The sequence below is a fragment of the Callorhinus ursinus genome, unplaced genomic scaffold, assembly GCF_003265705.2.
Source record: "Callorhinus ursinus isolate GAN/ISIS: 27379988/994484 unplaced genomic scaffold, GSC_fseal_2.0 scaffold8, whole genome shotgun sequence".
NCBI lineage: Eukaryota > Metazoa > Chordata > Mammalia > Carnivora > Otariidae > Callorhinus > Callorhinus ursinus.
The window spans coordinates 41,079,001-41,100,313 of NW_027397070.1; the positions used below are offsets into that span (position 1 = coordinate 41,079,001).

Below are 21,313 nucleotides of genomic sequence, written 5' to 3' on the forward strand. Positions count from 1 at the left end.
AGTGAAACCAAGTCCGAATGTCTAAAATGGATCCAAAAAAAAAAAAGATTTTATTTTAATTACGGAAGCATTCTGTGCTTTACAGCTGGAACCACAATTGGATTTCATTAAATAGCAAGTTCCTGATGTGAACTGTAAACGATTCCATTTACAAACATGGGGGGAAAAAGTATTTAAAGCTTGACTTTTCAGGAGCCCGCATGTTGCATAAAACAAAGAATAACTGGACTGTAGTTTTATACACAGACTTATACCACACCCTACGCTACTTTCCACCTGGGAATCTCAGGGTATTTTTAATTTGTAGCCGGGGCTGCTGGTATGATCCTACTTTTGCAGAGAAGGCACTGATGACCTGAGGGCCTATAGAAGTGACCCAGGTGAGTGGCAGTAATCAGGATAAGCCCGTAGGTTAGGGAGAGGGGGGTTTTATTTATTTATCTATCTATCTATTTATTTATTTATTTATTGTTTGCCTGCCAGAGCTGCTTCTCTTTCAAAACCCTGTGACTTTTGAGAATACCTGAAACAACATATATAAATCAGACCAAGGATATCTATCGCAGGCCACCACCATAGTGATGCTTTGAAGCTAGAAGAGGATTGTGAGACTTTCTTGTTTGTTAAGAATGAAATGTCATAAAAATTCCAAAGCAGGGTTCGAATTTCCAGGGGGAGGGGGCCTCTTTATTGTTTCCTCTAATAGCTGCTTTGGTGCTTTAGTGAATCAATGTGTTGCACAAAATAACCCTAGATGCAGTCTCTGAACGATAGCCTGGCTTTGCTCCCACTTTTGTGTTTAGCATCCATTCTGAATTATTTATGATATTTTTGCTGTTGTATGTTTGTCCCTCCCCCCACGCTACCCCAGCATTTGTTCTGTCTTTATTTTCACACCCTCCAGTTAATTGATATCTTCTGCTCTTAGGACCGCAGCAAATGTGCCTGTGCATTTTCATGTGGATCTTCACTATGCAGACCATGCTTTTAAGTTTCTGGAATAGAACAATGGTAAAAATGAGTCATGGCTTGCTTCTATATTTGTTTCTGAGTCAAGAAGCTTAATTTTCTCATTAGAATGCTCAAGGTATAGAGTTGTGTAGTTTACTTTTAAGGGAAATAACCCAAATTTAAACAATTTCTTTAATTAGAGGTTTTCATATATTGGCAGAATTCTTTGGATTTGTATTTCTAAAGTGAACAACACAGCGGTAGTGGTTTTATTATGTTTATCCATGGGGGGGGTAACCACATCCAAAATAGGCCAGGTTCTCTGGGAACAGGCTTTTTAGGTGTTACCCAGCCCTGCTCATAGCCTCAGGACAACCAGCATTAATTCAGGGAGGGCATTATACCTACATCCACATGACATCTCAAAACCAGAGACCTGGGGGGCTGGGGTCTAGCCTAAGAAAATAGGAGAGTAGAATTGAGGAATAGAGTGGGGGGGCATGCATAGGAGAGGAGAGAATATTGGCCAAACAGGATGGCAGACGAGAGCCGGGGGCTGAGCCCCAGTGCAGTGGCACGGTTGTGAGCAAAGGGTGACCAGAAGTTCCGGCACCTGTGCCCTCGTGGACACAAGCTGTAGATACCAGTTTACCATGGTTTTCAGCATTAAAGAGCCAGTGAATGTTCTTGAGTCTCCATTTATTGAGCTCTCCAGTGCAGCCTCATAACTTATATTAATTGGGAGGAAAATGCTTCCAGAGAAGAGAGAGGTACTGGACAAAACAACTTCGTCTTTGACCAGTTGTCAGGGCCCTGCTGTTTGGAGTCATTGACAAGTCCTTGGCTCTTGTATGACAGACCCAGAGAAAAAGAAGCGATTCATCTTCTTCTGTTGCACCTTTCAAGGAGGAATTTTTTTTTTCTTTAAGACAGATTTTGTTTATGGACTTAACAGCACTGGCAGTGGCCAGTGGGCTCAGACTCTTTGTATAATTTACTATTGTGCTCCTCCCCACTAAGTTTGTGCACCTCGAGGAGCTCCATCCCATTAAAATTCCTTCTTAAAAGCATGAGGTGAAAGAGCCAAGCGTGTGTTGTGTTTTTAGAGGGGAGTGTAGCGACAGAAGGGAAGAGTCTTTTTCGCTTTTAAATGCTGGTAAATAGCTTAAAACCTGTTGAAACTTTTGAAGGAATGTGGAGGAGTTGTCACTTGACTCTAATGTTTAGGCGAACAGAATAAAGGAAATAATTTTAAGAAAAGAGACTTTCCCATGATGGGCTTCTGTTCTCTGAAGTGCCCTGCACACACCACCACTGTCCTCGGTGTACACATGCTACCTGACATTGCCTCCAGGTCTGCTGGGCCCCGCACCTTTGCTTGTTGCCCTGATGATTTTTTTCAGACTTTAGTGCTGTACTTTTCCAGCTCAACCCTTGTGAAAGTGTGAAATACTGTTGTTTTCGATAACGAGAAGGTATAGTATTGTTTAAAGATGTTATGCTAACACATTTATGTAGAAATTCTCCATTTTCCGATGTTAGGGGAAAAACACCAGTGTCTGTTAGGACTGAACACGGTTCTTACTCAGCCATGCACAGATTGACCCGCCTGCCATTTGGAGAAGGCTTTGTAGTAACCTGTAAGGCGCAGGAAGGAACTGATTTTTATTGAGAATTTAAAAGGAGTGTCTTTCACAGCCAATAGCCTTTCTTTTTTGAGTCCCTTATTTCTAAAGGGTCTTTTGCAACTTCTACAAAAGAGAAAGAGCTCAAATTCCTCTTTTAATCCTACAGCCTGAAAGAATTGAGTATACCTATAGGCAGGCAGCTAAAACTTGAAAACAGCAAAATACAATGTAAAACACACACACACACACACACACACACACACACACAATTTCAGCTGTGGACGTTTTGGGCTTTAGAGCATGATTAGGTTCTGGTTTTCCTGGAAATAGTCTGTGTAAGTCTTGAGAAATTATGTGAACGGAGAAATAGGAGCCATCTAACTAGTGCAGATCTAGCTTGGATATGTATTTTTGAATTTACATGTGAATGTGAACATGGTCCTATCTTAGATTCTGGAAACTCAGTACACTCCCCCAGGCCTTAATCTATTTTCCTACTTCTCCTTCACCACCCTTCCTTCCAGGCATGCGTGCGTGTGCGTGCGTGCACACTGACATATTTTTGCCAAATAATGGAGAAATAGACACAGTATTTTTAATGGGGTCATGCTTAAATAAACTGTTTTGCAAGTTGTTTCTTTTTATGTAAAAGCATTGCAGAAAGAAATATGCTGTATTATTTTTTAACAGCTGCGTATTCATATTGAATACATGCATACATATTATGTGCATTTTTAACCTATTTGTTGTTGATGGGCAGTTAGATGGCTCCTAATTTTTCATTATTTCAAGCAATGTTGTGTGTTATGTACTTTTTTTTAAAATCAAAAAGGAATGTTCCTCATTGTAAATTTGGCCAAATTCTCCACTCACAAAGGCAGAAAAATATGAAGAAGAAAATAAAAATCACTTACTCATAATCCTCTAACTAGGATTTTACATTTTTGTGTATTTTCTTCCATGCCTTTTTCAATGTAATTGTGCAAGTATTTACAAAACTGACACACTGTATATAGTTTTGGTCCAATATTTTTCTATTTAACATTTTACTTTAGCTATTTTCTTGCATCCTTAAATCTTTTTTGAACAGATTTTCTACATGTTGTATTTTGTCTGTTGTGAGTTGTCTGTTTATGTCCTTTATTCATTTTTCTACTGGAATGTTAATGTGTGTCTTTATATTGATTTGTAAGAACTCTATATAATAAGGCTATTAACCTTTTGTCTTTCATATTTGTTTCAATTATTTTCCTTAGTTTTTCGTTTGTCTCTTAATTTTGTTATAGAACCATAACAGATAACCATAACAGATTATACAAGTCTTAAATTTTTATATAATCAAATATGTTAGTATTTTCCTTTATAGCTTCTTTTTTTTAGGCTTAAAAGGACCTTAAAAGAGGCTGTAATAATAATAATGATACATACATACAATAATAAAAATAAAACATTTTTTAGCACTTAGCTACCATGGCAACTGTTTTATGTATGTAAATTTATATATTTTTACTCTTTATAACAAACCTATGAGGTAGGCAATGTTATCTCTGTTTCACTGATGAGGAAATTAAGGCCGAGAGAGTCATATAAATAGAAGTGGTGTAAACCCAGGCAGTCTGGTCTATGAGCCCACATTCTTTCCCACTTCATTATATTGCCATATGTTTTACTGGTATATTTGTTAAGCCTGAAGTACTGTACTAAATCCTACTGTGTCTCAACAATCACTAAAATCAAAGAAGAAAAATACCCATGTTTTTTTCTAGTGTTTTGAGTAGTCTTAATTATATTTCATCCTCATTTTTCTGGCTCTCACCTTGATGTGTGTGGTATGAGGTGGGGCTCAGATTTAATTTTTTCAATTAGTCAATGTCACCAATATGTTAGCACTTTTTTTTTTAGGACTTTGGAAAGGACTTGCCTTTTCCAAGAAGCCTTTATAATTAGTGCCACTTCATGTTTGTTGTTTCTTCAGTTACATTTCTTCAGAGTTCTTGGTTTTCTCAGCAACCTTGGTCTGCATAATTTTGTGGAATCTGATGCTATCCCCAGATTAAAACAGTCTTAAACAAGAAAAACTAACTGTTCCAGTTGTTTTTATTCTTTATGTAAGAATAGAATAAGCGTTTCTTATCCTAGGGTCAATGGACCTGCTCTTCCCCACTTCTGAATTCAGGGTATCCATGAACTTGGATAAGAAAAGAATTACATCTCCATTTTCACTAACCTTTATAACTGAAATTGACCATTTCCTTCAGTTTTGAATGTAGGCAACAAACCATGGTAAGCAGTACCCATGATTTTAAACTACAGATATTTAATATTACACTGTAGTTCTTTCAGATACCTTGAAATATTTTTATATTCATCACTACTTTAACATCATATATTCATATTAGACCCACTACTGAATTTTGCTATGTAATAGATTCAGAAGCATATTTACTAATATTTTACATATTTAAAAATTATTTTAGAAACTGGGTTTCTATAATATTGACTTTCTTTGTAATCCTATGTATTTTATGCACTTAGAAACACTTTTTTGGGAAGGAGTCCGTAAGCTTCATCAAACCACACCAACGGGGTCCATGGCATAAACATTATGAAGAACCTCTATCTTTATTTGAATGCAAGGTGTACTGTTGTGCGTTATCAATACTCATTAGGTACTGAGCGATCAAGGGGTGATTTGGGAAGGGCTGAAAAACAGTCCAGCATATCCCTCTCTCTTGCCTTGATCCTTTCACTTCTGGAAAAGTTCTCATTATCATCCTAACTAGAACTGCTTATTCTCTTCTGTCTCCTTCCCTTTTTTATTGTCCCCCCTTTTCACTGAGTACCTCTCTTTCTTCACACACTCTCTCTTCCTTCTTCACTGTGCTCTTTCTCCTTTTCTTTCTCTTACTTTTCTTCTCTCGCTCTCCACTCTGAAAACATTAATGTTTCAAGGAATATGTGTTTCAATTATTTTCAAAAAATGTTTCCTCTTTTGGATCTAAGAATGAATTTAGGAACAGGGGTAAACAAAAGGGTTGATAGAAAGGGTTAATAATATCAACCAGAAGTGGAGAATCAGATCTGCCAAAGGTGTAAGTATGAGGCAATTACCTGGAGTTAATTAAGAATTGACCTTAGAGGGTACCTACCTTGTTGCTTGTCTGGCCCCAGGAAAGAGCATGTATCCCTCTCTAAGGGGCTTGTCTGGCCCCATAGTTTCAAGGCCTGCTTTCATACCTGACTTGTTCAGCTCCTTTTATAACCTGCTTGTCTCATAAGACAATCATTCACTCTTATTTTTCACAGTACCCACAGGGAAGGACCTAAAAGAGTGAGACAATTAGACTGTATTGTTGAGTTGGTCATTTCTTTGGGATGAGTTCAAAAGTACACATATTTATGGGCAGAAGTTATCACACAGTTTTTTCACCTAAAGTGGAACTTCTGATGCCTGAATAAGTTAGGATTTAGTTTCTGAAATGCCCGTGCCATGGTCTCACCTATCCACTGACATGTAATAGCAGTTCATCTTAGTCATTGGTCACTGATACCTATTGATACAATCTGTATGGCTATACAATTTGTCCTCTTTTTCTTAAAGTAAGTTCTATGTCTGGAATAATGCCATTTTTCTACACTAAAAACATTAGCTCGTCTTACAGCTAACATAAGCTAAAAATTAGAGGTGCCTGGGGGAGGGAAATGAGGCAGGTGGATTGTTTACATGAGTGCTATAGTTTCACTTTTTATGCCCCAGTCACCTTGAAAGAATTAATGCCCTGTAAGTTTGCCAATCAGATTGCTCTAGTCATCTCTAAACATTCCATTTAGTTTATTAGAATAATAAATACTGTGCAAAGAAAGTTCATCTGGATCCAGGACATTATACTGTGGTCAACCAAAAAAAAAAATATATGCTACACCTTACCTCTGACTAGATTTGCTCAGGTGACACACTGAATTTGACAAATGGCTATAGATTTGCCCTATTTTGGCATTGAATTTGTGGGCTGGTCCCTGGACTTATAGCCCTTATAACTGAAGTTACACCATCTTTGTAACCTGTCCTGGCCAATGTTGGTGCCATTTCCCTGGCCATTTCTGTCACGCCCCTCAACATCTGATGTCTGCCAAGTGTTCTCTGTGGAGAGGAGTAAGAGGTCTCTCTTCATTCTGCCAGAAAGATTTCGGTATCTGAAGTCACCTTTTTGACTTATCAAATAGGCCATTAAATGTTTCATCTGATTTGAAGACTGTGACTCTGGATTACTTTCAGTTGGGAAGGTCTCGGTGTTTGTGTCTGGCTCTCAGTCCCTCCCATGGTATGTCCCTTCTCCTCCTACTCAAGCTTGTTGGAGCTCTTCCCCAGCGATACCTCTTCCGCTCTCAGGGAAATAGCTCTGGAAAGCACACTGCTCAGTCATTATACTTTGGTTATAACGACTTGGTTTTCCTCCCAAGCTCTTTTCCTTCTCTGTACTGTCCCTTTTCTCTGTGGTCAGTTCATCATCCTACTGTATTTCCAAGGCCTGGGTCAAATCTCATCTCCTTCATGAGGCTTTCCTTTTGTCTTAATCCTTCACCAATCTCTCTTGCCACTAGACTTCTATAGGTCTGACAGTTTGTACAAAAAGATAAACTTTGGCACAAGAAGCAGCCTGATAGAGTCCCATAAGTACTAAAGTTATCAATGTAAAATCTGGTTTTATTCACCTAAGATATATTAAAGAGATTATAAGTAATTGATATTTCTAAGAACAAAGTTCATATGTAACATTTTATTGCTAGGGATATAGGATCTAGAGAAAAGGTAATAAAATCTGAAACTGAAAAAAAATTACAAAATGATCAATGCACCAATCAAACTAATTGCAGCATTAATTACAAAGGGAAAAATGTCCTCAGTGTCTAACAATGGAAAAAATGACTAGTTCAACTATAATATACATATAATATATGTATATATATAATATCTAATATAATATACTTAATACACCGTGCCTTTACTGATAACAATTTTAAATGAAATGATTTTTAAAGATTACGCATTGATAAGAATTTTTGTAGAATGGTAAGCAATAAAAGCAGAATACAAAATTATACAAATGTGTATATGTGAATCAAGATGAGAAGGGAACATGGATAAATGAAAACATATATTTGTTAAGGTTATGGGTTTGGTAACTTTTTTGGAAAGATTCCCATTGTAGATATTATAAAATCCTAAATTTTATGTATATAGGTATATTAAGGTTTTAACGTGTTCTCTGTGATGATTTTTGGCCTCCTAACTTAATTGTAAGCACTGTAGAAGTAGAGTCTGTGTCTTTTATTTCTTCTATTCCCCATGTATTTAAAAGAGTAAATTGCTGCAACTGCTATGGAAAACAGCATGGAGGTTCCTCAGAAAATTAAAAATAGAACCACTGCGTGATCCAGCAGATCCACTTCTGGATATTTATCCAAAGGAAATGAAATCACAGTCTCAAAGAGACACCTGCACCCCCATGTTCATTGCAGCATTATTTACAATAGGCAAGACATGGAAACGACTCAAGTCTCCACCAACGGATAAACAGATGAAGAAGATGTGGTATATATTTATGTGATGGAATGTTATTGATCCGTAAAAAAGAATGAAATCTTGCTATTTGCAACAACATGGGTGGACACTGAGGGCATTATGCTAAGTGAAATAAACCAGACAAAGACAAATACCATATGATCTCTCTTATCTGTGGAATTAAACAACAACAATAAACACAACAAACTCATAGATCCAGAGAACAAGTTTGGTGGTTGCCAGAGGTGGGGGGCGGGGCGGGGGGAGGTGGGTAGGGAAGAGAAATGGGTGATGGGGTCAAAAAGTGAAAAAGAAAGAAGAAAAACTCCTTTTAAAATAGTAATAAGGGGCGGCTGGGTGGCTCACTCTGTTGAGCATCTGCCTTTAGCTCAAGTCTTGATGGAGCCCCACATCAGGCTCTCTGCTCAGTGGGGAGCCTGCTTCTCCCTCTCCCTCTGTAGCTTCCCCTGCTTGTGTTCTTTCTCTCTCTGTCAAATAAATGAATAAAATCTTTAAAATTAAATTAAATTAAATTAAATTAAAAAGTAATAAATAGTAAAACAGAACAGATATCTCTCCAAAGAATTATTTAGTAATCAAGAATTACCAACAAATGTACTGCAGTTTAACTTGAATTTTTCAGTGTTGGAAATCACATTTAGAGGAAGCATGAGGATTTCAGGATGTTGTGGAGATACAGCACCTTCAGCATGTTGGTCTTTCCTCACTCTATCTTTCTTCCATCTGGCCTATCTACTCTCTTTCTCGTTTGAAAACACTGAACAAAATGCAAAGAAAAAGAGGATGATTTAAAAACTCAGACCACAAATAGAATGTTTAAAAGGCCTTTGCTGGGGGTGCCTGGGTGGCTCGATTTGTTAAGCAACTGCCTTCGGCTCAGGTCATGATCCTGGAGTCCCGGGATCGAGTCCCACATCTTCCCCCTCTGACCCTCCCTCCTCTCATGTACTCTCTCTCTCTCTCTCTCAAATAAATAAATAAAATCTTTAAAAAAAAAAAAAAAAGGCCTTTGCTGGGTTCATCACATATGATTTAGCAAGAAGGCACTGGCCTTTTTTTAGGGACTGAAGAATTGGACAAGGTCAAGAATGCAATGGCAGTTGTAATCTGACAATAGGGCTATAAATGGCCCTGTTTTCATATGATTCCAAGTACGATGGAGTGCAGACTCGAGGATGAGCACAGGTCTGTGGGAGATACATGCACAGGACACCAGTGTATCTTTTACATTAGCGCTCAGGTCGATTCAAAGAAACTGGCAACACATTTTGTAAAATTAAATTCTCTTAGACATCCTAGAAAATTTTGGTAAGCAGCCAGTGATTGCATTTATTTTAGTCTTTTTTTTTAATTTCTAGTTAGATATTTTCCAGTGGATATTTGTACCAAAAATTTCCGAAAAATAAATGATATAGCTCAAAATTGGTACTATTATTTCTGTGCCATCTGGAGAAGAAATTGCCTTCTGGGATCTATGGCTTTCTTGACTTCCATATTTTTGTTTGTTTGTTTGTTTGTCTTTAATTTGGAAGTTTATGTAATTATCACCAAAAAAGCTGGATTTGGGGAATCATTTGATGTGTAGTTTTCTGTCTCACACAGATGGGTTATATGACATCTTGATCAAGGAAATGATTGTGGGGAATGAAAAGGAGACTGGATGCTGAGTCAAGATTGGGTCCAATGCTGATGTGTTCCCTTCGTGTCCTTTATCACAGCTCTGTGAGCTCCACACTTCTCATGTGTAAACATAAGGATAAAAGTAGAATTTCTACCTTACATGGTTATTATAAAAATTATATAATCCTTGTAGAGGTAACAAGGATGATGTCTGACACGTTGCAAGATACTAAGGGAAATATTTGTTTGTTCCCCCATTCATCATGGTTTGTTACTATCATGCTACTGTATCCTTGATTCTCTAGCTGGCTATTTCAGTGCGCTCCATAGTTCAGATTATAGGGATACATAAATTTATTATTGGATCCATCAGCCTTCTGTATATTACCTTCTGAGTAGATTATTCATTATAGTAATAAGTGAGCACTCTCTGGGCCTCTTTTGGTACTTCTGTTAGCCTTATGTATTTATGTTTGTTCGTCTTATGCCTCCCACAGTCAACTTGTTGATGCTGAGCCCACTGACTCTTTCTCATCTCAATGTCCTCTGTAGCACTCTGTGTAGTGTCTGGTCTGCAATGTACTTAGGAAGTTCTCTTGAATTGATTTCAACAGGTACCATAAAAGAAGGTGAGTATATTCTTTTAGTGAAGTAAGAAAGCGTCCTGGGTCTAATGGTTACGTCATAACCATGCTTGCTTTCCCCATAATATCCTAGATTAGAACCCTGTGTTCTTGCTGAGTCTGGCTGGGCCAGTTAGAAGGAGCCTAGGTTTTCATTATGGCCTGGGAACTTGGTTCTTTTGGAGATCTCAGACAGTGATGTACCCAGTATTCCTGATGGGTGATAGTTCTGCATCTCTGACATCTCTCCCCCTTTTTTAGTAGTCAGAGAGGGAAAATGGTATATAGAGAAGCCTCAGACCAATCAATTCTATGATAATTCTTGGCCCTCTATAATTTTAGGCTTGCAAGTTGACCTCTTAAAGCTTCATTTTCCTTCTTGACCTCTCCCTAGTGCTTAAGGTAGCAGGCACCAGTTAGGCATGGTGCCTTGGCCCTGATGCTGTGGTTCAAGCAAGAGGGCTAAGGCTATATGGCCCACAGCTTTATGGCTATTTAGCTTGAGAATTATCTATTGTCTCATTGGATATTATTGGGCACCTACTCTGAGCCAGGCACAAACCAGACATTGAGGAGAGAGTGGTGAACAAGACAGAGATCCTGTCCTCAAGGAGCTTACATTCTAGTGGAGGGATTCAGACAATAAGCAAAAAACCAAATATTTGAAGTATTTTTAAATAGTGATAAATGTGACAAGGGAAATAAAACCAAGGCAGGTGATAACAGGGAGATGGGTGGGCAGTGGTGGAGAAACTGCCTGCTGTAAAATGGGTAGTTAGAGAAGGCCTCTCTGAGCAGATAATTTGAGCTGAGTGAGACCTAAATGATGAGAAGGATCCAGTCATGAGGAGAACTGAGAAAAACAGTCAAGATAAGATGGAAATAGCTGATGCAAAGGCCCTGGGGTAGGAGCAAGCTTGGAGAATTCTCCAACAAAAAGGCAGCCAATGTGACTGAGACATTGTTTGTGTGTATGTATGTGGGGAAGGTAGAAATGGGGAGGAGAGGAAGACCACAGGGATAGTGGTAGAAGCTGGTTTTCTCACATTTATGAGAATATTCAACTGCTAACATAAATAATCACTGATACCATATTTCAAGATATACTTGGAGAATGTGTTCTTAAAGAACTATAAGCACATTCACAAAAATTATTAATCTTCCGTTAATCCTTAAGCAGCTAACATAAGCTTTGTTTTTACCCCAGACTTCAGCTAGGATGCACCTTTCTAATTCAATTCTGCATGGTTCCTTAGAGTTGATATCCTCTTAAGGCAGGAGCATCCTTCAGAGACCTTAGGCCAATCAGTTGGGCGGACTCTCGCGTCTCAGATGTCGAAGTGTCGAAGCTAAAGGAAGCCTGAAACTGGGCATCTTTCACAGCCTAGCGTAGAAGTGATTGCCTGCAGTTCTTGCTGGCTTTCTCTTTCAGAAATCTTCTTTTGTTCCTGCCACAAGGCAAAAACAGGAAAAGAGGTCTGTGTGAAAGAATGCTCTCCCTTTTCCTTTTGTGGTGATTGTGTATCTTAAGAGAAGGCCTCAAAGGTTCCCGGAGCTGTGTGTCTTTTCATGTAAATGGAACCTTAAGCCTATTTAGATGTGTGTGGAGAGCCCGTGGTGGTTGGGGAAAGGCGCGGAGGAGTAGCATCAGCACCCCACTGAATTTATTCAAGTTCAGCTATGTACTTTCTTGTTTATAATTAAAAATGCTGCAGAATTGTATTTTGCACTTGTAATTTTAGTTATATGCTATGCATATTACTGTGTACACATATTACTGTGCAGCTTGTAACTACAGAGTCATACATTTTTTACTGGGAAGCTTAAGGGATTTTCCAGGGTAATTTTGACTACGTAAATTTTGCCTTATGCGCCAACTTTAGAATGCAATCCTGATGTAAAATGTGACCCTCTATATTAAATTTTTTTTAAATCACTTATGATCCTAGAGCACAGGAGTAGGCATCACTGAGAGCCAAACTCACTCTCACCCCCAGCGCCTGTAACAGGTAGAGGGTTGGTATTGGGCTTTATGCTTGGAAAAAAGATGAGGCTGAAGGTAACTTGTGAGATTCGACAGAAAAGAGAGGAACAAGGGAATCCATGGCCAGGGATTCTGAAGTCAGGCAGGAAAGGGGCCTGATAGTTTCTGGGTGAGAAGGCTTCCTCTAGTGAGTGCAGGGCTACAGCCATCCTAGCCAAGGGGAGTAACCCCTGCTCTTTTCCTTGGAGTCCTTCACCTTGTAATAAGCTTACTTGTGCATTGTTCCATGCTAATGCTGCTGCGTGTGTGGGGGTGTGTGTTTGTGACATTTGTAACCAAAGTAGGAGGGAAAAGCAGCAGGCTGGAAAAAAGAGCCAGGGAGGCATGAGGATTTATGAGCAGCAGTTCTAGGAGCAAGTTCTGCCTTTTATTCTGTGGCTGTGGCCATATTAGATGGGGCAGAGGTGGCTGGGGTGGGACCTGAGACACTGTGGAGTGGAGCAGAGTAAAGGTCAAACTTGTATGCACCTGGTAGCCCCCCTCCGGGGCTGCCTTGGAGCACCACTCCCCCTACCCCTTTCCCACCCCAGCCCCACCCCCAACGCAGAGTCCGATGCAGAAAGCTTTTAGATCTGGTAAGGGAGAAATGGGAACAACCCAACCCAGCAAACCACTTAGGCTTTTTACTAAGTGTAGTTGAAATTTATATCCACCTGCCCTCTCACCCATCTCCTTTAGGAGGTCAATGGAATTCTGAGCCTCCTCTGCCAAGGTGGAATCCTCCCCAGTTAGTTAGCCTTTCATTTTTCGAGCTCCTGTCTGAGCTTCGGTTTTCTCCCATCAGCATTGAGAAGATGGTACGTACCTCACTGGTGTGTTGTGAGGGTTGAAGGTACCAGGCACTTTCCCCAATGTTTGCCGATTGCTTATAAAACAAACTGCCCACCCAGGAGTTTGAACACAAAAATCTAATGCATAGCACGACATTTTAGTCAAGATTCGTTGTTGCAAGTGATAAAAACCCAAACCTAACCAGCTTCTACAAAAAGCAGAATTTCTGGTTTCACAGAAGCCAGGGAAGACCTAAGAAGGGAAAAGGAGCAAGGATACAAATAGACGCATAGAAGGGTTGGGACGGAATGGGGACTCACAGGGCAGACAGTCCCAGCGCTGTTAACGACATATTTTCAGCCAAATTTAAGTAAGGTTTTTGAACTTTGATCGTATTTTATATTAACATTCATTATGAATCCTTAATGCTAATTGTACATTGTAGATTTATTTAATATCGGTTACGTATAAAGACTAGTATATTTCACAGTGCTCTTTTTTTCTCCTGACACTAGTTCTTATTTGAACACACGAAACTACATTTTACTGTAAGCAAAACAGAATGTGTCAGGCTTTCAATTCGGAAACCTGAGTCAAATCTGCAAAGTCCTGTGGAGGAGGAAAGTTGTAAGGCCTACATTCTTTCATAACAGGTCTAGCCCTTCCCCTCATCTGACATTTTCTTGTGGAAAACATCTGGTTTAAATGAGCACTAATGGCAGCCTTGATCATCAGAAGGCAGAACGCAAAAATCATAAACAACATATAGTAGGGAAAAGGGTTGCCAAAAAGCAATGTGCAAAGAGAAGTTAGCAGCAAATTTACTTCATATGTAAATTTCACCTTCTGGGTGCTTATCTTCTAATGACTTAAACTTCTGGGAACAGCCAAGGCCTCCAAAACACAGGGGTGGGTGCTTGTCACATTTTGCCAAACCATACCCTCTACTTCATGACCTCTCTTGCCACTTCATCAGAATTCACTAAAAACAATGGGTAGAGCTTAGGATATGTAGCTTGGAGAGGGGTGGGATTGTGTCTCTCTAGGACTATGACTTCTAAATTAGTAGGACTATTTTGACACCCTGTCTTCTGGTAATCAGGGGTAGGGTTGTCATATTGGTCAACATGCCTAGTCCGTTTGGGACCATCATCAGGGATGTCTGAATGCCTTAAAAGTTCTTAGTTTTCTAGGAATTCTGTGACTGGGAATGACTTACAGGCACGGATGGAACCAGGTTTCTGTCATATTATCTGAGTTTTATAAGCTTAGTGGTGGAATTTACGAGAGTGGAAAAGAAGAGAAAGTTTTCTGAACAGGTAGTATTTTGGATGGCCAAGAATTTGTGAGAAGATTTTTAGATGAGCCAATAAGTGATACTGTGGGGATCAGAGAACTTACCAATTTGTGGGAAATGCCAGAGATACAGGAGGCATCTTATAGGATATTTACCTTTTTAGAGGCTAGAAAAGAGAAGAAAGGAAGAGTGGATTCAAGTTGGTTTTTGGAACTTTCATGGAGCCTTGACATAGTTAGGAGGCAAGAGGTTGAGGCTGGGAATTAGTTCAATCAGAAAAGAGTTTAGTAGAATCTAGTTTGGGGGGATTACAGAGTAGTGAATAAGATGCCAGAAGCTTTCAGGATCCAAGGAAAATGGATGGCAGGAAGTGAAAGAGAGGAGTTGGCATTGTGTTTTAACCTCCTTTACCACCTCTCATCTGCCTTGTCTGGATATTACTAATCTCAAATTGAAGGTATGTGTATGGAGGCTGCATAGTATAGGGGGAAAACATGGGATATAGTGTCTAAAGACCTTTATCTCTCTGAACTGTACCTCTGCATTAGCATATAATGCTTATCACAAAGTTTGGTGGGAAATAAAGGAGATAATCTAGGTGAGGTGGAATACTGGCCAAGTGACCAGATGTCTTGGAATGAGTGGGATAGTCTTGGATTTCATCATCCTATCCTGTATCTAGTTCACTTAACTGATAGGACTTCCTATTACCCTGATGTCTGGAGTGCCATCCCTTATGATCTAGAGATCTGTGATAATTTTCATCAGTGTTTAAAATAGAATTCTTAAATTAGATTTGCAGATAGGATTATAATAGAATTTTTATGTCTTTGGGTCAGTGATTAGGCCTTAGTAAAGCTTGGTCTCTTAAAATTTATCACTTATTTATGGCTAAGAACAGATAATTTTTAGGTTCCATAGTGAGTTTTCAGCAGTAATTGCCTTGGGATCTGCTATGTATCAGGTGCTGTGCCAGTGGCACTAAGGTGAATGACACATGGACCTTGTTTTTTGTTTTGTTTTGTTTTTAGAAATATTTTATTTATTTATTTACTTACTTACTTACTTATGCATGTGTGTATGTGTGTATGTACGTATGTATGTATGTAAGTTCTCCATGGGGCTTGGAGTCACAACCCCAAGATCAGGAGTCACATGCTCCATCCACTGAGCCAGCCACACATCCCACATGGGCCTTGTTTATAAGGTGCTTCCAAACCAGTGGGACATAGTGGTATGAAAATAATTAACTGTGCTATATAAGATGGTAAATGCTATTTTATTGGTATGAATCAAGTAGCATAGAGGAAGAAAACCGTTTGCTCTGGAGGATCACACAAGATCTCATTGAGGAGGGAGTGAATTGCTAGTGTTTTGAGGGATGAATATTATGCTCAAGAAAATATGAATTTTATTTTATTTATTTTTTAAAGATTTTATTTATTTATTTGTTTATTTATTTATTTATTTATTTGAGAGAGAGATAGCGTGTGCGCAAGAGCAGGGTGAGGGGCAGAGGGAGAAGTAGACTCCCTGCTGAGCAGGGAGCCCAATGTGGGTCTTGATCCTGGGATTCAGGGATCATGACCGGAGCAGAAGACAGGCGCTTAACTGACTGAGCCACCCAGGCACCCTGGGAAAATATGAATTTTACATATAGTTGGATATGCACAGTTAGTAAGATATAGGGCCAACCAGATTGGACTTCAGTAGGTGGTAGAGAGATGATCTCATCATGTTTGTTCTTTCTTTCTTTCCCTACTTGTGAGGAAGTCCTTGTCTAGCAAAGTGATCAATGTTTGCACTCCTGAAAATAGGCTTTAGATACTTCCTTCTCTGGAAGGAGGATGGCGTTTTAATCTATGTGGAGTTATTGGAGGCAGTGTGATATGAATGAGTAGAGGACAGGCTATAAGACAAAATTCTTACTCTACCACCTAAAAGCTGAGTGTCTTTTGACAAGTTGCATATATTCATGGTGACTTTGATACCTCTATGAAATAGAATTAATAATAGTACCAACTTCCCAAGATTGTTGCCTCAAGTGCAGTAATAAACGTGAAAGCACTGTGTAAAGGGTTGTGAAAAGATGTAAATGTTATTATTTTATCAAAAACATCAGCAAGCCATTTTTTAAGTAGTTCTATGTAATATGCAGAGCCACAGAGATATAGGTCCCATCTTCTAGGAAAACAGAACCAGGATTCTGTATCAGCTCCAAAGTGGGAGAACAAAGCCTTGAGTCCTCACTAGGGGCACTTACCCTGAAAAGTAGACTTGGGGGTGTACCTCATTGCCTCCATGGGCCTGGTGTGCTCTTCTGCTGGGTAAAAGAAAATTTGAAAAGGGGGGAGAATATTGTCCTTTCAGGAAGGACATGACAGTTTTTGCTCTTTAGAAATGTTTGTTCTTTTGGTTTTGAGCTCTGAATATGAACAATCCAGCTGATTCTGATCCCCAGAGTAACCCTAATAATAGAAACACTGTGACAACCACAAATATAAAAACATATCTCAATTTAGGCAACCAAGATAAGACAAATACATGTGGTATTATATGAAAAAAAGTTTAAGGTCATTGCATTTAATATCAAAGAGATGACGACAGAGGACATATTTACCACAAGAAGATTTCAAATGAAATGATGAATCTTCTGGACAAAGCAGTAGAAGGAGTCATGATAATCAATCATTTCTCTTGTTTATGTGAAGCAAAATTGGGAGGTTACATTAACATCACATTTTTAAATTTTTAATTTACATGAATTATATAGTTTGATGAGTTTTGGCAAATAGGTGTACTTAATAACCATATTTCTATTACCCCCAAAATTTCCTGAATGCTCCCTTGCAATCAGTCCCTCCCTTCCCCCAGCCCCGGGCGAACACTGATTTGCTTTCTGATTTGCTGTGGTTTTGCTGAAGTTTAAATTTAATTTACTCATTAACAGAAATAATGATAGTTGGACATCATCGAATTTTAGAATTAGAATCCTACCTCTTTTAGAAAGTGCAATTCCAGTAACTTCTCTGAGCCTCGGTTTTAACATATGAATGAGGACAATAATGACTTTTCTATACACCTCAGAAGGTTGCCATAAAAATCCAAAGAGATGTGGCACCTGGGTGGCTCAGTCGTTAAGCGTCTGCCTTCTGCTCAGGTCCTGATCCCAGAGTCCTGGGATCGAGTCCTGGGATCGAGTCCTGGGATCGAGCCCTGCATCGAGCCCTGCATTGAGCCCTGCATCGAGTCCCACATTGAGTCCTGCATCGAGCCCCCTGCTTCGGGAGAAGCCTGCTTCTCCCTCTCCCACTCCCCCGGCTTGTGTTCCTTCTCTCGCAGTGCCTCTCTCTGTCAAATAAATAAATAAAATCTTAAAAAAAAAATCCAAAGAAATAATAGATGAAAATTAGGTGTTTAGGATTTGATGGGTCATTTAGCAAATATTAATGTTAATCAAAAGGAAGGCACTCGTAGATCTGAGCCATTTCACAGTTTTGCACCAGAGCTTCCTTGGTGCCTGGAGAGCCCCTGGAGAGACCTCCTGCGGTTGTAAAGGAAATTCTGTTTGAAATGGTTGGCTCATGGGCCCACAAGTGAGCCCCATGTCTCTCCAGCTGATAGTTCCAAGTTAACATCAGATTAATCCTATGTATCAATTTGGGTATGAATATAATATAAAAATGTTCAGAGTGGCTACTGTTTTCGCAGCCCTTCATCGTAAGATGCCACACAGGTGATTCCACGCTCAAGCTCCTACCGCCCTGATTCCGAACCACTTCAGTCCTGCAGTTCCCATTTTATACAGATAAAAACCGAACTTTTCAGATGTCACGTAATATGCCAGAGGCTTCCATGTGGTATATCAGCGACTGTTATAAATCACTGTTGTCTTAAACAAGCGAACTAAATGCCATGTTTATTGAAAGTGGTTTAAGTGGTGGGCAGAGGACTAACCTATAAAACAAATCCTCTGTTGGAGCCAACATTTCTCTCTGGGAAGCAAGAAGAGAATTGCATTCCCTGCTAGTCAGATAAACCAGGCCAATTTTATCTTTCCTCAGATACTCTGTAGACACATCTGACATATTCAGGTTGTTCTTATTTTTCCTGGTTGAGCTGTTAGAATGCATACATTTGCACATGCACATGTGTGTGTACACACATGCACACACACACACACACACACAGACCCCAAGCTGCCATCCGTCTCTGTGTACCCATACATGTCATGTGTAGATTGTGCATTTTCAAAAGAGACAAGTGACCACCAGCTGGTTATTCTCACTTCCTCCCATGTACATTTTGTAGCTTCCCCATAGGGAAGTGAAACTGATGGTGGGTTGGAAGAGATTGAATTTGCTGAAGTGGATTCAGCCAAGTGGCTGTTTATGGATGACCTTTGTCTTCTTGGGGGTAATAGCAGGCAGAATGTCTGATCACATCCCATTACAATTCGAATCATGAACCCTGGGCTTTGTGAGTCCGTTCGCCTGAGACAGTGATGAACCCGGAATCCAAAGACCTGGGTTTGAGATTTACCTCTAAATATCTACACATATGTGAACATAGCTCTGACTACCACTATGGAGAATTTCCCCCTCCTCTCCTAGCTTCCCTATGAGACTCTCAAATCCTCAAAGCCCACTGCATCTGTAATTTACACAATATTCGCTTTGTCATCTTTTTCTGTTCCTACACTGCATTTGGTAGAGATGTAATAAGTACTTGCTGACGGACTCAGCGGGACCACATCCTGCCTCTGGTGAACTGGAATTCCATTTGAAAGTGTTTCCAGCAAGAAATACTTTTCTTCAGTGCCGGCACCACTGTTAAGATTCAGCTGGTGTGTTGTGATCAGATACCTTCTTCCTTCCGGTCTCACCCTCTGGTCACCCCAAAAATGGGGCTGTGAACACACTCCCCAGCTCCAGTCTAGGCCCTTAGTTGGTCGTCTTCTACTGCGCTGTGTTTCTGGGGCCTTGTGTTTCAGTGTCTACCCTGCTCCCAACTCTTAGCATCCAAAGAAGTAGAGCCTCAGTGGACATTCCTTCCTTCTCTCCCTTCCTTCCTCTCTCTTTCTTTTTCCCTCTCTTCCTTCCTTCCTGTTTCTTTCTCTGTCTCTCCCTCCCTCTCTCTCTCCTCCTCCCTCTGTCTTATTCTCCCCCTCTTTCTTCATCCCCTTTTTTTTGCCAAGAGGGATTGACCTCTCATGAATATTTTAAGTGGGTTTCACAGAACACAAAATCTGTACCTTCACAAGGGGGATTAAATGTTGGTGTTTTAATTCCTCCGAATAAGCAGATTTTAAGACAAACCAGATCACATCAGTCTCCTACTTGAAGCCTGCCAGAGGCTTCCCATCATGCTTAGAGCCAAACCTGAAGTCTTTGTGCGGGGCCGCCCAGTCGCTGCCTGACTCAGCCTGGCCCACCTCCCTGACCCCTCTCCTCACTCACTAACCTCCAGCCAGGCTGGTCTCCTTTGGGTCCTTAGAGCACCCCAAGCTTGTTTCTGCTTCAGAAACTTAATGCTCAACCCCTCTGCCTCAGTCTGTGCCCTGAACTCCATGGCACCCCAGAGCTGTCGCTCAGATCTCAGCCCAGATGTCCTCTCTCAGATAAGACTTCCTGGACCATACTATCAGTAGCCCCACACACGATATTTTATTTCGTCGTGTCACTCACCATATCTGAAATGGACCGGCCCATCTCCTGGCCTCCTTATATATTGTTGGACTCTGACTAGTGTGTACACTCACTTCTTAGGGCACCCAGTGTTATTACTCACTTCTTAGGGCACCCAGTGTTATTACTCACTTCTTAGGGCACCCAGTGTTATTACTCACTTCTTAGGGCACCCAGGTGTTACTAGTCCTGTTCTTTGTTATTCTGGAACTTAGAACAGTGCCGGTCACCCAGTGGCTGCTCGATAAACATATAACTTGTAGACTCGGTGAGGGATGGAATCTTTCATGATTTACCTCTTTCAGTTTTTCCTTCTCTCTCTCTCTCTCCCCGTTTCTCTCTTGTTTATTGTGCAGAACCTGCATCAGGAAAAGCAGGGTGATCTAATGCTGGATGACAGGCCTTGCGCCAGAGCCCTGGGCGTCCGTCCCCGTTCACTTGATCTGAAGCTTCTGGCCTTGCACAATTGGAAACAGCTAGTATAAAACCACTCTCTTTCTATTGGTCAATAAGTAAATCAAAACTACAAAGAAATTCCAAACAATCTTTAATACTTTATTAACATTAACTCTGATAACACCTTTCAACCTTAATTTCCGTTACTGAACTACTTCTTTAGTTCCTTTATTTGTGAGATGCCCTGCGATCTAGCCCAATATGAGAGATGCCCTGTAAGATACATAGATTGCTGAATCTTCAGATACGGCCAGAGAAATGTGCCTGTGAAGAGGAAGAGGGAGATGGTTCACCCAGAGACCATTTATAGAGGAGGCCAAGTACAAAAGTTGAGTGGACCTAGCTTTAGCTCTTTCTTATCAGAAAGTCTGGAATAGAAGGATGAGTTCTCAGGATTTTCCTAAGAGAGGAATTCTATTTTTATTTGGATTTTGAGAGATTATCTCTGTAACTTCTCACAGTCACAGGCTGAACTCCTGGATGACCCTTGCAGTGTAATGAGCTCTTACAGGAGGATAGCCTGGGCCTTGTGTACTCATGGAGAGTGTAACATAGCTCGCCTTGTTGGTTTTTCTGGTGATAGCACGTTTGGGTTACAGGGGTTCAGCCAGTCTCTGTCACACAGAGCCGTTTTATGGGAATAGTTGTATAA

At 40.1% G+C, this 21,313-nt stretch overlaps 1 protein-coding gene across 5 annotated transcripts in view; it reads left to right on the plus strand.

The window, feature by feature from the left end:
• Window positions 1–21,313, plus strand: part of RAD51B (RAD51 paralog B) — a 630,999-nt gene that overhangs the window by 367,113 nt on the left and 242,573 nt on the right. The gene's annotated exons all lie outside the window — the stretch shown is intronic.